The following is a 15158-nucleotide window of genomic DNA, read 5'->3' on the forward strand; positions in this document are numbered from 1 at the left end:
TGCCACTGAGGGGTGGGTGTGTGTGGGGCCCAATTTTTGGAAAAAAGGGAGACTCCGCTTGGAGTAACCCTTGATTGCTGTGTTTTTTTAAAAGGAGCCAAGATGAACAAGTCATGGTTCAGCAAAGACTTTGCTACCTACCCCGGTGTCATCCTGGGGACGGTTAATTATGGCGTATTTTTGAATGTGCTTGATGCAAATCTAGCTGTGAAGTGTACAACTGGGGCACAACTGCTGCCACTGAAGGGGTGGGTGTGTGTGGGGCCCAATTTTTGGAAAAAAGGGAGACTCCGCTTGGAGTAACCCTTGATTGCTGTGTTTTTTTAAAAGGAGCCAAGATGAACAAGTCATGGTTCAGCAAAGACTTTGCTACCTACCCCGGTGTCATCCTGGGGACGGTTAATTATGGCGTATTTTTGAATGTGCTTGATGCAAATCTAGCTGTGAAGTGTACAACTGGGGCCCAACTGCTGCCACTGAAGGGGTGGGTGTGTGTGGGGCCCAATTGTTGGAAAAAAGGGAGACTCCGCTTGGAGTAACCCTTGCTTGCTGTGTTTTTTAAAAGGAGCCAAGATGAACAGAGCTGGGATCAGAAAAGACTTAGCTACCTACCCCGGTGTCATCCTGGGGACGGTTAATTATGGCGTATTTTTTAATGTGCTTGATGCAAATCTAGCTGTGAAGTGTACAACTGGGGCCCAACTGCTGCCACTGAAGGGGTGGGTGTGTGTGGGGCCCAATTTTTGGAAAAAAGGGAGACTCCGCTTGGAGTAACCCTTGCTTGCTGTGTTTTTTAAAAGGAGCCAAGATGAACAGAGCTGGGATCAGGAAAGACTTAGCTACCTACCCCGGTGTCATCCTGGGGACGGTTAATTATGGCATATTTTTGAATGTGCTTGATGCAAATCTAGCTGTGAAGTGTACAACTGGGGCCCAACTGCTGCCACTGAAGGGGTGGGTGTGTGTGGGGCCCAATTTTTGGAAAAAAGGGAGACTCCGCTTGGAGTAACCCTTGCTTGCTGTGTTTTTAAAAGGAGCCAAGATGAACAGAGCTGGGATCAGGAAAGACTTAGCTGCCTACCCCGGTGTCATCCTGGGGACGGTTAAGGATGGCGTATTTTTGAATGTGCTTGATGCAAATCTAGCTGTGAAGTGTACAACTGGGGCCCAACTGCTGCCACTGAAGGGGTGGGTGTGTGTGGGGCCCAATTTTTGGAAAAAAGGGAGACTCCGCTTGGAGTAACCCTTGCTTGCTGTGTTTTTTTAAAAGGAGCCAAGATGAACAAGTCATGGTTCAGCAAAGACTTTGCTACCTACCCCGGTGTCATCCTGGGGACGGTTAATTATGGCGTATTTTTGAATGTGCTTGATGCAAATCTAGCTGTGAAGTGTACAACTGGGGCCGAACTGCTGCCACTGAAGGGGTGGGTGTGTGTGGGGCCCAATTTTTGGAAAAAAGGGAGACTCCGCTTGGAGTAACCCTTGCTTGCTGTGTTTTTTAAAAGGAGCCAAGATGAACAGAGCTGGGATCAGGAAAGACTTAGCTACCTACCCCGGTGTCATCCTGGGGACGGTTAATTATGGCGTATTTTTTAATGTGCTTGATGCAAATCTAGCTGTGAAGTGTACAACTGGAGCACAACTGCTGCCACTGAGGGGGTGGGTGTGTGTGGGGCCCAATTTTTGGAAAAAAGGGAGACTCCGCTTGGAGTAACCCTTGCTTGCTGTGTTTTTTTAAAAGGAGCCAAGATGAACAAGTCATGGTTCAGCAAAGACTTTGCTACCTACCCCGGTGTCATCCTGGGGACGGTTAATTATGGCGTATTTTTGAATGTGCTTGATGCAAATCTAGCTGTGAAGTGTACAACTGGGACCCAACTGCTGCCACTGAAGGGGTGGGTGTGTGTGGGGCCCAATTTTTGGAAAAAAGGGAGACTCCGCTTGGAGTAACCCTTGCTTGCTGTGTTTTTTAAAAGGAGCCAAGATGAACAGAGCTGGGATCAGGAAAGACTTAGCTACCTACCCCGGTGTCATCCTGGGGACGGTTAATTATGGCATATTTTTGAATGTGCTTGATGCAAATCTAGCTGTGAAGTGTACAACTGGGGCCCAACTGCTGCCACTGAAGGGGTGGGTGTGTGTGGGGCCCAATTTTTGGAAAAAAGGGAGACTCCGCTTGGAGTAACCCTTGCTTGCTGTGTTTTTAAAAGGAGCCAAGATGAACAGAGCTGGGATCAGGAAAGACTTAGCTGCCTACCCCGGTGTCATCCTGGGGACGGTTAAGGATGGCGTATTTTTGAATGTGCTTGATGCAAATCTAGCTGTGAAGTGTACAACTGGGGCACAACTGCTGCCACTGAAGGAGTGGGTGTGTGTGGGGCCCAATTTTTGGAAAAAAGGGAGACTCCGCTTGGAGTAACCCTTGCTTGCTGTGTTTTTTTAAAAGGAGCCAAGATGAACAAGTCATGGTTCAGCAAAGACTTTGCTACCTACCCCGGTGTCATCCTGGGGACGGTTAATTATGGCGTATTTTTGAATGTGCTTGATGCAAATCTAGCTGTGAAGTGTACAACTGGGGCCGAACTGCTGCCACTGAAGGGGTGGGTGTGTGTGGGGCCCAATTTTTGGAAAAAAGGGAGACTCCGCTTGGAGTAACCCTTGCTTGCTGTGTTTTTTAAAAGGAGCCAAGATGAACAGAGCTGGGATCAGGAAAGACTTAGCTACCTACCCCGGTGTCATCCTGGGGACGGTTAATTATGGCGTATTTTTTAAAGTGCTTGATGCAAATCTAGCTGTGAAGTGTACAACTGGAGCACAACTGCTGCCACTGAGGGGGTGGGTGTGTGTGGGGCCCAATTTTTGGAAAAAAGGGAGACTCCGCTTGGAGTAACCCTTGATTGCTGTGTTTTTTTAAAAGGAGCCAAGATGAACAGAGCTGGGATCAGGAAAGACTTAGCTACCTACCCCGGTGTCATCCTGGGGACGGTTAATTATGGCGTATTTTTGAAAGTGCTTGATGCAAATCTAGCTGTGAAGTGTACAACTGGGGCCCAACTGCTGCCACTGAAGGGGTGGGTGTGTGTGGGGCCCAATTTTTGGAAAAAAGGGAGACTCCGCTTGGAGTAACCCTTGCTTGCTGTGTTTTTAAAAGGAGCCAAGATGAACAGAGCTGGGATCAGGAAAGACTTAGCTGCCTACCCCGGTGTCATCCTGGGGACGGTTAAGGATGGCGTATTTTTGAATGTGCTTGATGCAAATCTAGCTGTGAAGTGTACAACTGGGGCACAACTGCTGCCACTGAAGGGGTGGGTGTGTGTGGGGCCCAATTTTTGGAAAAAAGGGAGACTCCGCTTGGAGTAACCCTTGCTTGCTGTGTTTTTTTAAAAGGAGCCAAGATGAACAAGTCATGGTTCAGCAAAGACTTTGCTACCTACCCCGGTGTCATCCTGGGGACGGTTAATTATGGCGTATTTTTGAATGTGCTTGATGCAAATCTAGCTGTGAAGTGTACAACTGGGGCCCAACTGCTGCCACTGAAGGGGTGGGTGTGTGTGGGGCCCAATTTTTGGAAAAAAGGGAGACTCCGCTTGGAGTAACCCTTGATTGCTGTGTTTCTTTAAAAGGAGCAAAGATGAACAAGTCATGGTTCAGCAAAGACTTTGCTACCTACCCCGGTGTCATCCTGGGGACGGTTAATTATGGCGTATTTTTGAATGTGCTTGATACAAATCTAGCTGTGAAGTGTACAACTGGGGCCGAACTGCTGCCACTGAAGGGGTGGGTGTGTGTGGGGCCCAATTTTTGGAAAAAAGGGAGACTCCGCTTGGAGTAACCCTTGCTTACATTGTTTTTAAAAATGATCCAAGATGAACAAGTCATGGTTCAGCAAAGACTTTATCTACCTATGGATGAGTGAAGAAAATGAGGGACCGCACTCCGTACCGCTGTGCAGGAATCTTTAGTTTATTAGACGGTGCAGGGTAAAAAGCAGGAGACGAGCTATGAGCTGGCTCCCAGGTAGAGGACGACAGCCGTTTAGCCTCATTATTTAGGCTTCCACAGGTCCATATGTGGAGCTACAATGGCACCCCCTATATAGGAGTGCTCACAGGTGCGTCGCATGCCACATAAAAACATACAAAGGAGAATGTAATGTGCATATAAAACATGGAACACACCATGCCATAATACAAAACAATAAAAACAAGGTTTTTACAAAACAAATATACCAAAAAAGGAGAGAGAAAGGACACTGAAGGAATACATATGCAAAATATGTCACAGCACACACATATGGAGGACCTACAGAAAAACTGACAGATCCACGCGATCATTCAAACCCAATGCCCCCTGAGCTCCATAATTAATGATTAGTTTGGCCTCAACTTGTAGTAAAAGTTGCTGAAGGTTGCCCCCCCTCGATGGGAGGACAACCCTCTGCAGGCCAGCAAAACGGAGGACATCAGGGTTGCCATTATGATGCTCGCGGATGTGAGAAATCAGTCTAGGAGAACCTTTACCTGACGTTACCGAATTGTAGTGCTCCCTGAACCTGACGTACAAACCCCTTTTTGAGGTATATTCGCCACTATTTGAGGTATGAGGACGACATATTCATTGTATGGGATGGCACGGAGGATTTATTCTCTGATTTTGTGTCACATCTTAACAACTCGAATACAATGAATATGTCCTTCACTTCCTCTTTTGGTGGCGATACCCTCAATTTTTTGGACGTTATGGTTTCCATCAGGGATGGTAATATTCACACTCAATTGTTTAGGAAACCGACGGAATCCAACTCACTCTTACATTTCCAGAGCGCACACCCCCTTCATACTAAGACGGCTTTACCGTACAGTCAACTTTTGCGGGTACGCAGGGCTAATAGTTCTGAGGAGACTTTTCTCCAACAGTCAATGGAATTAAAGGAAAGGCTTCAGAAAAGGGGTTACCCTGAGGAGCTGATTGATTCTGCTTTTGAGAGGGCTAGATCTGGTGTCCATTGTTCTAATCATACGGGCCGCCCTGACAGAAAGAATGATGATTTGAATAGATTTGTGTTTAGCTTTCGGTTCGGTCCCTTGGAGCATGTCATTAGGAGAACTTTGTATAGGCATTGGCACATTCTGGAAAGAGATCCTACTTTGGTTGAAATGACCAAGGCTAATCCTTTGGTCTCGTTCAGACGTTGCGTTAACCTACGGGATAAACTAGTGAGAAATAGACTTACCAGCCCCTCTGTGTGGCTTGATAGATGCTGCCCGCCGGGTAACTACCGGTGTGGCCACTGCAGATTTTGTAACCTGCATCTCACTGGCCGATCCCTACAGGTGGGTTCACACTCACATTCGGTCCTCCAGTTTATTTCTTGTTAAACTAAATTCGTTGTCTATGTGATTTTCTGCCCTTGTGGCAGATTTTACATAGGCAAAACAATCAGATGTTTGTACGTCAGGTTCAGGGAGCACTACAATTCGGTAACGTCAGGTAAAGGTTCTCCTAGACTGATTTCTCACATCCGCGAGCATCATAATGGCAACCCTGATGTCCTCCGTTTTGCTGGCCTACAGAGGGTTGTCCTCCCATCGAGGGGGGGCAACCTTCAGCAACTTTTACTACAAGTTGAGGCCAAACTAATCATTAATTATGGAGCTCAGGGGGCATTGGGTTTGAATGATCGCGTGGATCTGTCAGTTTTTCTGTAGGTCCTCCATATGTGTGTGCTGTGACATATTTTGCATATGTATTCCTTCAGTGTCCTTTCTCTCTCCTTTTTTGGTATATTTGTTTTGTAAAAACCTTGTTTTTATTGTTTTGTATTATGGCATGGTGTGTTCCATGTTTTATATGCACATTACATTCTCCTTTGTATGTTTTTATGTGGCATGCGACGCACCTGTGAGCACTCCTATATAGGGGGTGCCGTTGTAGCTCCACATATGGACCTGTGGAAGCCTAATTAATTAGGCGAAACGGCTGTCGTCCTCTACCTGGGAGCCAGCTCACAGCTCGTCTCCTGCTTTTTACCCTGCACCGTCTAATAAACTAAAGATTCCTGCACAGCGGTACGGAGTGCGGTCCCTCATTTTCTTCACTCATCCATCGGTACTTGGACTTTTCTTCTGGACGAGCACCCCCGCTCAGGATACGGTAATTCCCAGCCCTCAACGAGTACACATGCGTTATTGCTGAGTGACATACAGTGGTGCAGCACCCTCTCTATTTTGCTGGATTACTGATTGTATCTTTGGTTTGCTTGCACACTGCTTGCTGTCACTAAACTATTTTGGTGTGACTCTGTGCGCTGGTACGGCGCTGTTATGGAGGTATCTGATGAATGGAACGAATTACCACCTGGTGCTACAGGCTTGCAGGCTGGATGGGCTGACGCCGGCTCCTTCTTTGGAGAATGTAATTTTAAGAAGGACACGGAGGTTTTAGGAGTTAAAACCTTGGCATTTCGGATACAGACACTGGCAGAAAAGGAAGTGAGATTATTTTGGACTATTCAGTCTTTACAATCGTATGTTGAATGTGATCAGGTCCCACGTGGACTACGGATTATCAAGACCCTTTCACACTTCCAAGAGGACACTGCGTTTACCCAGCAATGGGAAAGTATACAATTGGAGTGCTCTAAAAAACTGTTACATCTTGTATTGGATAAAAACAAGGAGGACTATGCTGTTCTGAACTCTGAACTGGATGCTCTAAAACAGGATACACGATTAAGAATGTCAAATGATGATTGGAATGCATTTTGTTTAAAACTCGATAAAAGGTTGGTGAATGTGCAGACTGAGATTAAAAATAAAAAAAGAGAAAAATTTCTCAAGGACAAGAGGGACTATGAGAGGAAGCAGGTTTTCTGTTGGGCTAAAGACAACACCAAAAATTATAGGCATAGACCCTATATCAAGAAGAAGAGCACTTTTGGTGCCAACAGGGGATACTGGACCACCGACTCGGAGTCCAGTGGCTCCGAGGAGGTGGTCGCAGGCCCCTCTGGGGGTAACTCAGGTGCGTTTAGAGCTACTGTCCCTTTAGAAAACGCATTCGACGGGGGGGCAGGAAGAAACGCGCGGGGAAGAGGGCGCAAGAGGAAATCTGTATCCTGGCGGAATTGAATAGTCCCTTAGCCACTCAGTCTAGTGTAAACACAATCATCAACCTTTCCTCTCATTCTCTATCTCCTGACATGATTTCCGTACTTTCCAAGGGTCTGAAATTTTGTATTCCCGAACCTTTTGATTTTGCTGAATTCAGGGTGGATTTGTTTAAAGCTATCCGTAAGATCCATTTATACAAACATTTTCAGTCTGCACCGGGCAGTTCGGGATCTACTCCGGAGAGGCATATCCTGTGTACTGTTGATAGTAACCACTTCGATGTCACGGGTGCTTTTGACGCAGATGTGGTTCGGGACGCTTAGGTACTCCTCAGTCTGAATGAACCCCATCATGGGTCTAGCCCCAGTGTGGCTACTTCTGCGTTATCAGTAAATAGGTTCACTAAAGGGATTAAATCCGATTTTTATCCCCCCACGGTACCGGGTAATTTGGTGGACTTATATCAGGATACTGTCCTTAAAGACATTGAGGCATTGATCTATACTAACCCCACTCAGAATCTGAGTCAGGGCGAATTGACTGCCATTCGCATTATGCGGGGTTGGGAGGACACGGTGTTCCGCGAGGTGGATAAGGGGGGCAACATTGTCCTCCTAACACAGCAACAGTATGTTCAAGAATGCCTCCGACAGTTATCTGACAAAGCCACCTATACCCCGTTGCCTAGCAACCCCATTCAGGAATTTAAGAAGTCTTTGGTGCGGCTCTTGAACAAGTTCGTTGGTCTAGGTTTTCTCTCGCAGACGCAGGCAGACAAATTGATCCCTCCTTACCCTACGAAGCCTTGCTGGTATTGTATACCCAAACTCCATAAGAGTAGAGACAATCCCCGGGCCGTCCTATAGTGGCTGGTATCGGCTCTTTAACGGAGCCTTTATCACACTATTTGGACTGGCTGCTAAGACCCATTCTTAGTCATATCCCCTCTTATGTCCAGGATACTGGTGACTTTCTGACACTACTTAAGGGTATAACATGGCAGCAAGGCTTCCAATTAACATCAATTGACGTGGAGAGCCTTTATACCCGCATTCCCCAGCGTTTGGGGGTTCAAGCTGTGAAGGAAATGGTGGCACAGAGTGGGAAGGATGCTCTTTATTGCAATTTTGTGGAGGAGTCCCTTGATTTTGTTCTTTCTAGGAACGCATTTACTTTTTTGGACCGTTGGTACTTGCAGTGCGGGGGTACCGCTATGGGTACCCCTGTCTCTTGTGCCATGGCCAATATATTTTTGGGATCTTTCGAGAGCAAGTATGTGTTTTCCGATACCAACCCCTTTTTGAGGTATATTCGCCACTATTTGAGGTATGTGGACGACATATTCATTGTATGGGATGGCACGGAGCATTTATTCTCTGATTTTATGTCACATCTTAACAACTCGAATACAATGAATATGTCCTTCACTTCCTCTTTTGGTGGCGATACCCTCAATTTTTTGGACATTGAGGCTTCCATCAGGGATGGTAATATTCACACTCAATTGTTTAGGAAAACATTTCCAGAGCGCACACCCCCTTCATACTAAGACGGCTTTACCGTACAGTCAATTTTTGCGGGTACGCAGGGCTAATAGTTCTGAGGAGACTTTTCTCCAACAGTCAATGGAATTAAAGGAAAGGCTTCAGCAAAGGGGTTCCCTGAGGAGCTGATTGATTCTGCTTTTGAGAGGGCTAGATCTGGTGTCCATTGTTCTAATCATACTTGGCCGCCCTGACAGAAAGAATGATGATCTGAATAGATTTGTGTTTAGCTTTCGGTTCGGTCCCTTGGAGCATGTCATTAAGAGAACTTTGTATAGGCATTGGCATATTCTGGAAAGAGATCCTACTTTGGTTGAAATGACCAAGGCTAATCCTTTGGTCTCGTTCAGACGTTGCGTTAACCTACGGGATAAACTAGTGAGAAATAGACTTACCAGCCCCTCTGTGTGGCTTGATAGATGCTGCCCGCCGGGTAACTACCGGTGTGGCCACTGCAGATTTTGTAACCTGCATCTCACTGGCCGATCCCTACAGGTGGGTTCACACTTACATTCGGTCCTCCAGTTTATTTCTTGTAAAACTAAATTCGTTGTCTATGTGATTTTCTGCCCTTGTGGCAGATTTTACATAGGCAAAACAATCAGATGTTTGTACGTCAGGTTCAGGGAGCACTACAATTCGGTAACGTCAGGTAAAGGTTCTCCTAGACTGATTTCTCACATCCGCGAGCATCATAATGGCAACCCTGATGTCCTCCGTTTTGCTGGCCTGCAGAGGGTTGTCCTCCCATCGAGGGGGGGCAACCTTCAGCAACTTTTACTACAAGTTGAGGCCAAACTAATCATTAATTATGGAGCTCAGGGGGCATTGGGTTTGAATGATCGCGTGGATCTGTCAGTTTTTCTGTAGGTCCTCCATATGTGTGTGCTGTGACATATTTTGCATATGTATTCCTTCAGTGTCCTTTCTCTCTCCTTTTTTGGTATATTTGTTTTGTAAAAACCTTGTTTTTATTGTTTTGTATTATGGCATGGTGTGTTCCATGTTTTATATGCACATTACATTCTCCTTTGGATGTTTTTATGTGGCATGCGACGCACCTGTGAGCACTCCTATATAGGGGGTGCCGTTGTAGCTCCACATATGGACTTGTGGAAGCCTAATTAATTAGGCGAAACGGCTGTCGTCCTCTACCTGGGAGCCAGCTCACACCTCGTCTCCTGCTTTTTACCCTGCACCGTCTAATAAACTAAAGATTCCTGCACAGCGGTACATAGTGCGGTCCCTCATTTTCTTCACTCATCCATCGGTACTTGGACTTTTCTTCTGGACGAGCACCCCCGCTCAGGATATGGTAATTCCCAGCCCTCAACGAACACACATGCGTTATTGCTGAGTTACATACAGTGGTGCAGCACCCTCTCTATCTTGCTGGATTACTTTATCTACCTACCCCGGTGTCATCCTGAGGACGGTTAATTATGGCGTATTTTTGAATGTGCTTGATGCAAATCTAGCTGTGAAGTGTACAACTGGGGCACAACTGCTGCCACTGAAGGGGTGGGTGTGTGTGGGGCCCAATTTTTGGAAAAAAGGGAGACTCCGCTTGGAGTAACCCTTGCTTGCTGTGTTTTTTAAAAGGAGCCAAGATGAACAGAGCTGGGATCAGGAAAGACTTAGCTACCTACCCCGGTGTCATCCTGGGGACGGTTAAGGATGGCGTATTTTTGAATGTGCTTGATGCAAATCTAGCTGTGAAGTGTACAACTGGGCCACAAGTGCTGCCACTGAAGGGGTGGGTGTCTGTGTGGCCCAATTTTTGGAAAAAAGGGAGACTCCGCTTGGAGTCACCTTGCGGTGTTTTACATGATTTTAGAAGGGCGTGCCATGCCTATATCTGTGTCTCCTCCTCTTTTTCCTTGTCCAGCTCTTTTGTTTTCACATGAGTATATGTCCTTGTCACTTTCCCATGTGTTTGTGTTGTGTTGTGAGTTGTTTGTCACCTTTTGGACACCTTTGAGGGTGTTTTCTAGGTGTTTTTATGTGTTTGTGAATGCCTGCCATTGTTTCCTATGCGGTTCGAGTTCGGTTCGTCGAACGTTCGACGAACTAAACTCGAACGGGACCTCCGTTCGACGAACCGAACTCGAGCCGAACCACGACCGGTTCGCTCATCTCTACTCGTGACCCCTCCAGCTCATGTGACGCTAGCCCAGGGAGACAGTGCCATCACTCTTGGAACGATGCTGGCACCATAGGTGAGTATAGCAGTTATTATTTTACATTGATGAAACATAGTGATTGAGAAAGGGGATGTCTGAGTTAAGGACAGTGAATAGTAATCATGTGACCATTCATATGCAATTTTCATACTTACAGCCATGTGCTGACTAGTTGCTATTCCTAATTCTTTCAATGTTCAGGGAAATACAACAGCCACTGTATCATTGAGAGAAGCAGGAAGAGAAGCTAGTGGCACATGGCTGTACGTATGAAAATCTCATATGAGTTGTCAGGTGATGACAGCTGGAAATAGCAAGCAATAAATTTGAAATAACTCCGGCACACTACTAATTCCCATAAGAATCAAGGAGACATGGTAAATTGAAAAATCTTTTTTCTTTTATTTTGCTCGTGAAAAAGTGAAGAAAGTGCTTTACATGCGTCCGCATGTAAAGCACTTTCTTCACTTTTTCACGAGCAAAATAAAAGAAAAAAGATTTTTCAATTTACCATGTCTCCTTGATTCTTATGGGAATTAGTAGTGTGCCGGAGTTATTTCAAATTTATTGCTTGCTATTTCCGGCTGTCATCACCTGACAACTCATATGAGATTTTCATACGTACAGCCATGTGCCACTAGCTTCTCTTCCTGCTTCTCTCAATGATACAGTGGCTGTTGTATTTCCCTGAACATTGAAAGAATTAGGAATAGCAACTAGTCAGCACATGGCTGTAAGTATGAAAATTGCATATGAATGGTCACATGATTACTATTCACTGTCCTTAACTCAGACATCCCCTTTCTCAATCACTATGTTTCATCAATGTAAAATAATAACTGCTAACTGCTACTGACTGTTTTTTTCTCCAGAGCACCTACACAAGGTGAGGCGAGGTCTTTTCTCATAAATTTTGGAAATAGCAAGCAAAACTGAACCCTGACAGTGAATATATGTCATGTTTTTGGGATTTGAAAGGCTACAAGGCTTAATTGTATTATTAATGATTAGATCAGAAATACTGATGTAGCAATCCTTATTTTTTTTCAGACAGTGCAATACTTTATTAACATTGACATTTCTGTACTGTTGGTGGGCCTGGTGTTATAGTCATGTACTGTTACTGGATTTGGTATGCATGTAGGAATCCATCAGCTAACATTTACGGTACACTAATATAACACCAGGCCCACCAAAGGTACAAAAATACATTACTAGAACCACTGACAGTACAGAAATACAGTATCACAATCACCATCAGTACAGGAATACATCAGCAGAAACACAAACAGTACAGGAATACATCACCAGAACCCTTATTAGTACATGAATACATTACATCAGAACTACCATAGGCACATGAATACAGCTCCAGAACCACTAATATTACAAAAATACAGCATCACAACCAAAATCATTACACGAACATAGCACCAGAACCACCATCAGTATATGAATTCAGAATTAAAACCACTATTAGTACATGAATACATTAGAAAGCTTACATCATCTCTGATTTGAGTAGTTAATTTTCTTTTCTTCTTCATTTTGTCAACATGACATGATGACTTCTCACATGCATAGCTTGTCTCTACAGAGTTCCATTTCCAGTTATCTGCAGCACATCCCGTTACGGAGTTACATAGTTACATAGTTTGAAAAAAGACCTAGGTCCATTTAGTTCAACCTTCCTCCACCAATTATACCTTTTGTCATTAAGTCATTTACAAGCAACAATGTTGTGTGTACTGAGGAAATCATCCAGCCCTTTTTAAAAGCTGTTATCATTATGCTACTGAATAAAAATAACTGCTTCATGTTGTGCCCCTGAAAAATAGCTGCTCTCTGCACAAAATATGACACCCACACTGTCCCTCTTACGTACATGGCCTCCACACTGTCTGCCTTTATGAATTAAAACTACCACTGTCTGCTCTTACCCCCTATAACCGTCACACTGTCCTCCTTTATTAGCAATAACGACTACACAGTCCTCCTTTATTAAATATAACCACAACACATACTGTCCCTATCTTAAGTGTACCCCTCCATCCTGCCCCCTTTCCATACTGAACCCACTCTTCACACTGTACCCTATACCTACCTGTATCTATATTGTGACCCCTACTTAAACTTCCTTCCCCCTATAACCTCACAATGTCTCACCACGTGTCACCCTCTCTATACTGTCACCCACACTACTCAGTCTCTACACTGTGCCCCCTCATATGTCCCCGCACAATGCCCCCCCATATTGACCCCCACCCACCACAAACCTTTCCCAATAGTGTCTTCTCACACTTTTTTCCCATATTGTCCTCTTACAATTTCCCCCATACAGTGCTCTCACACTTTTTTTATATATATTTTTATTGAGCAGTAAAGTTAACTATATTTTTCAAGTCCTTTGAAGTCTTTTTTCGTTTAATATTTCTTTATTATTTCAAAACTTTATATAACACACAGTGTACATAGATGTTTTGTGTTGCCCAATTTTGCACAATATGGAAAGGTTATAATATAACCTGGGCCTATGAGTCTCATACGCATAAAGTACAGTAGAATTGTCACGCATCTTGCACGAAATAATATCTGTATGCTATCCCAAATAACCTCAAGAGCTAAATGTATGGTAATCCTTTATCTTGTTCTATTTAGAATATGGAAGGCAACATCCTTCTGTAAAGTCTTGTAAATATAAACACGAAAACCTATGCATAGTGGCGGGGTCGCGGCAGGCAACACGGGTAGCGGGGGAGGTAGCAGGGCGAGCGGGTTTGGACCGGGTCCCTCGGCCGCGATGACCGACCCACAGTGGGTACAGGGGCGTGGGTCACTCACCCTCCCTTCCAAAACTCCCTCCTTCTCGCGTCTCCGTACGGTCACCACAACCTCCGCCATGTCGGCCTCCCACTCTTCCAAGAGGAGCTGCATTTTGACCTGCAGCCGTTGTTGAAGCTGAGCGGTCTGGACCTCCACCCACGCCGCGGTTCCAGGCACGGGGGCTACGGTGCTGCGGGACGGCTGGTACATTGCTGCGGCGGCCTCTTCCAGGAACCACAAGATGGCCGCAGGGTCCTGGCGTCCCTGGTTTTATAGCCGCGGGCTACATGCGGCCAGACGCCATCAGTCCCCCTTAGTCTTTTTCCGGCTCCTCCTCTACAGGGGCGGGGTTTCGGCTTTCGCGCCTCCACTGCTCGAGGAGACGCTCGAGCGGGAATTTTTCGCGCCCAAAATGGCGGCTTCTCCAAATTTTCAGCCGGACACCTCCGGCGGTCACAAGGCGCACCTCTACCAGACGGCAGAGCGGTAAGATCTTGTTCGTGACGCCAAGTTGTCGTGGGCGGAGGAGGAGACGCTGCGCTCTCCCACTGCTCGGGTCCGGCTGCTGCTGCTGCTCGGTGGTGGCTCGAGCGGTGGGCCGGATCCCGAGGACTCGAGCGGCGTTCCTCGCCCGTGAGTGAAAGGGGGTGGTTTGGTGTGGTTTGGGGATATTGTCCGTGACGCCACCCACGGTTGTGGTGAGGTTGTGACACCACCGCTGCTCTAAACGGGGATCCCGGGAGCGGTGACAGGGAGCAGCCTGGATGTTGGTTCTCCCCTCCGTGGGTAGGGGGGTTGGTTGTCCCGGGGCCCGGTGAGGGGTAGGGATGGCAGGCGGGTTACGGGGCCTGGTGAGGTGCAGGGTCGCGGGGGCAGCGCGGTGCCGCACGGCACAGTGGTACTCACTCAGCCAATGATGAATACAAAGTCTCCGATAAAACAAACGGCTGGATGGACGGGTCCCACAGATGGCTGCGGTGTTTCTCCTCCCGGCAGGTTGATAGTGACTGCCTTTCCCTGCACCTGTGTAGTGTAGACAGTTCCAATAGGTTCCCACCGGTAACCCGCTCCCCAGCTTTGAAGGTTGCTGAAGGAGCCCCTTTTGCCCGCAGGCTCTGGCCTTGGGAACTGTAGCCTTGGCGGTGACTGTGTTTCCCTCTAACAGTGGGACTGCTGCCTTCAATCGGGACTTGGCTGCTGGGAAATCCCGGAGGTTCTCTTTGCTAACAGATTTGACAATTTCAGCGGCGACTCCTAGCCTTGTCGGGGTCTGTAAACCCTGCCGGTTGGTGCTGGCTTCTCTTTGCGTACCAGTCCGGTACCGCCGGGCCACCGCCCGTCCACGGTCCTTACGGCTAGCTCCAATAGGCCTCTCCTGCAGACGGTCACCACCGTCTGCCAACCTTGCTGTACCGTCCGGGCCACACACCCGGACGCTGTCAGTCTGCTCTTTTGCCACTTCACCTCACAACTCCTAAACACGATCTGACTCCTTT

Source organism: Anomaloglossus baeobatrachus, chromosome 3 (assembly GCF_048569485.1).
Source record: "Anomaloglossus baeobatrachus isolate aAnoBae1 chromosome 3, aAnoBae1.hap1, whole genome shotgun sequence".
NCBI classification, from domain to species: Eukaryota; Metazoa; Chordata; class Amphibia; order Anura; family Aromobatidae; genus Anomaloglossus; species Anomaloglossus baeobatrachus.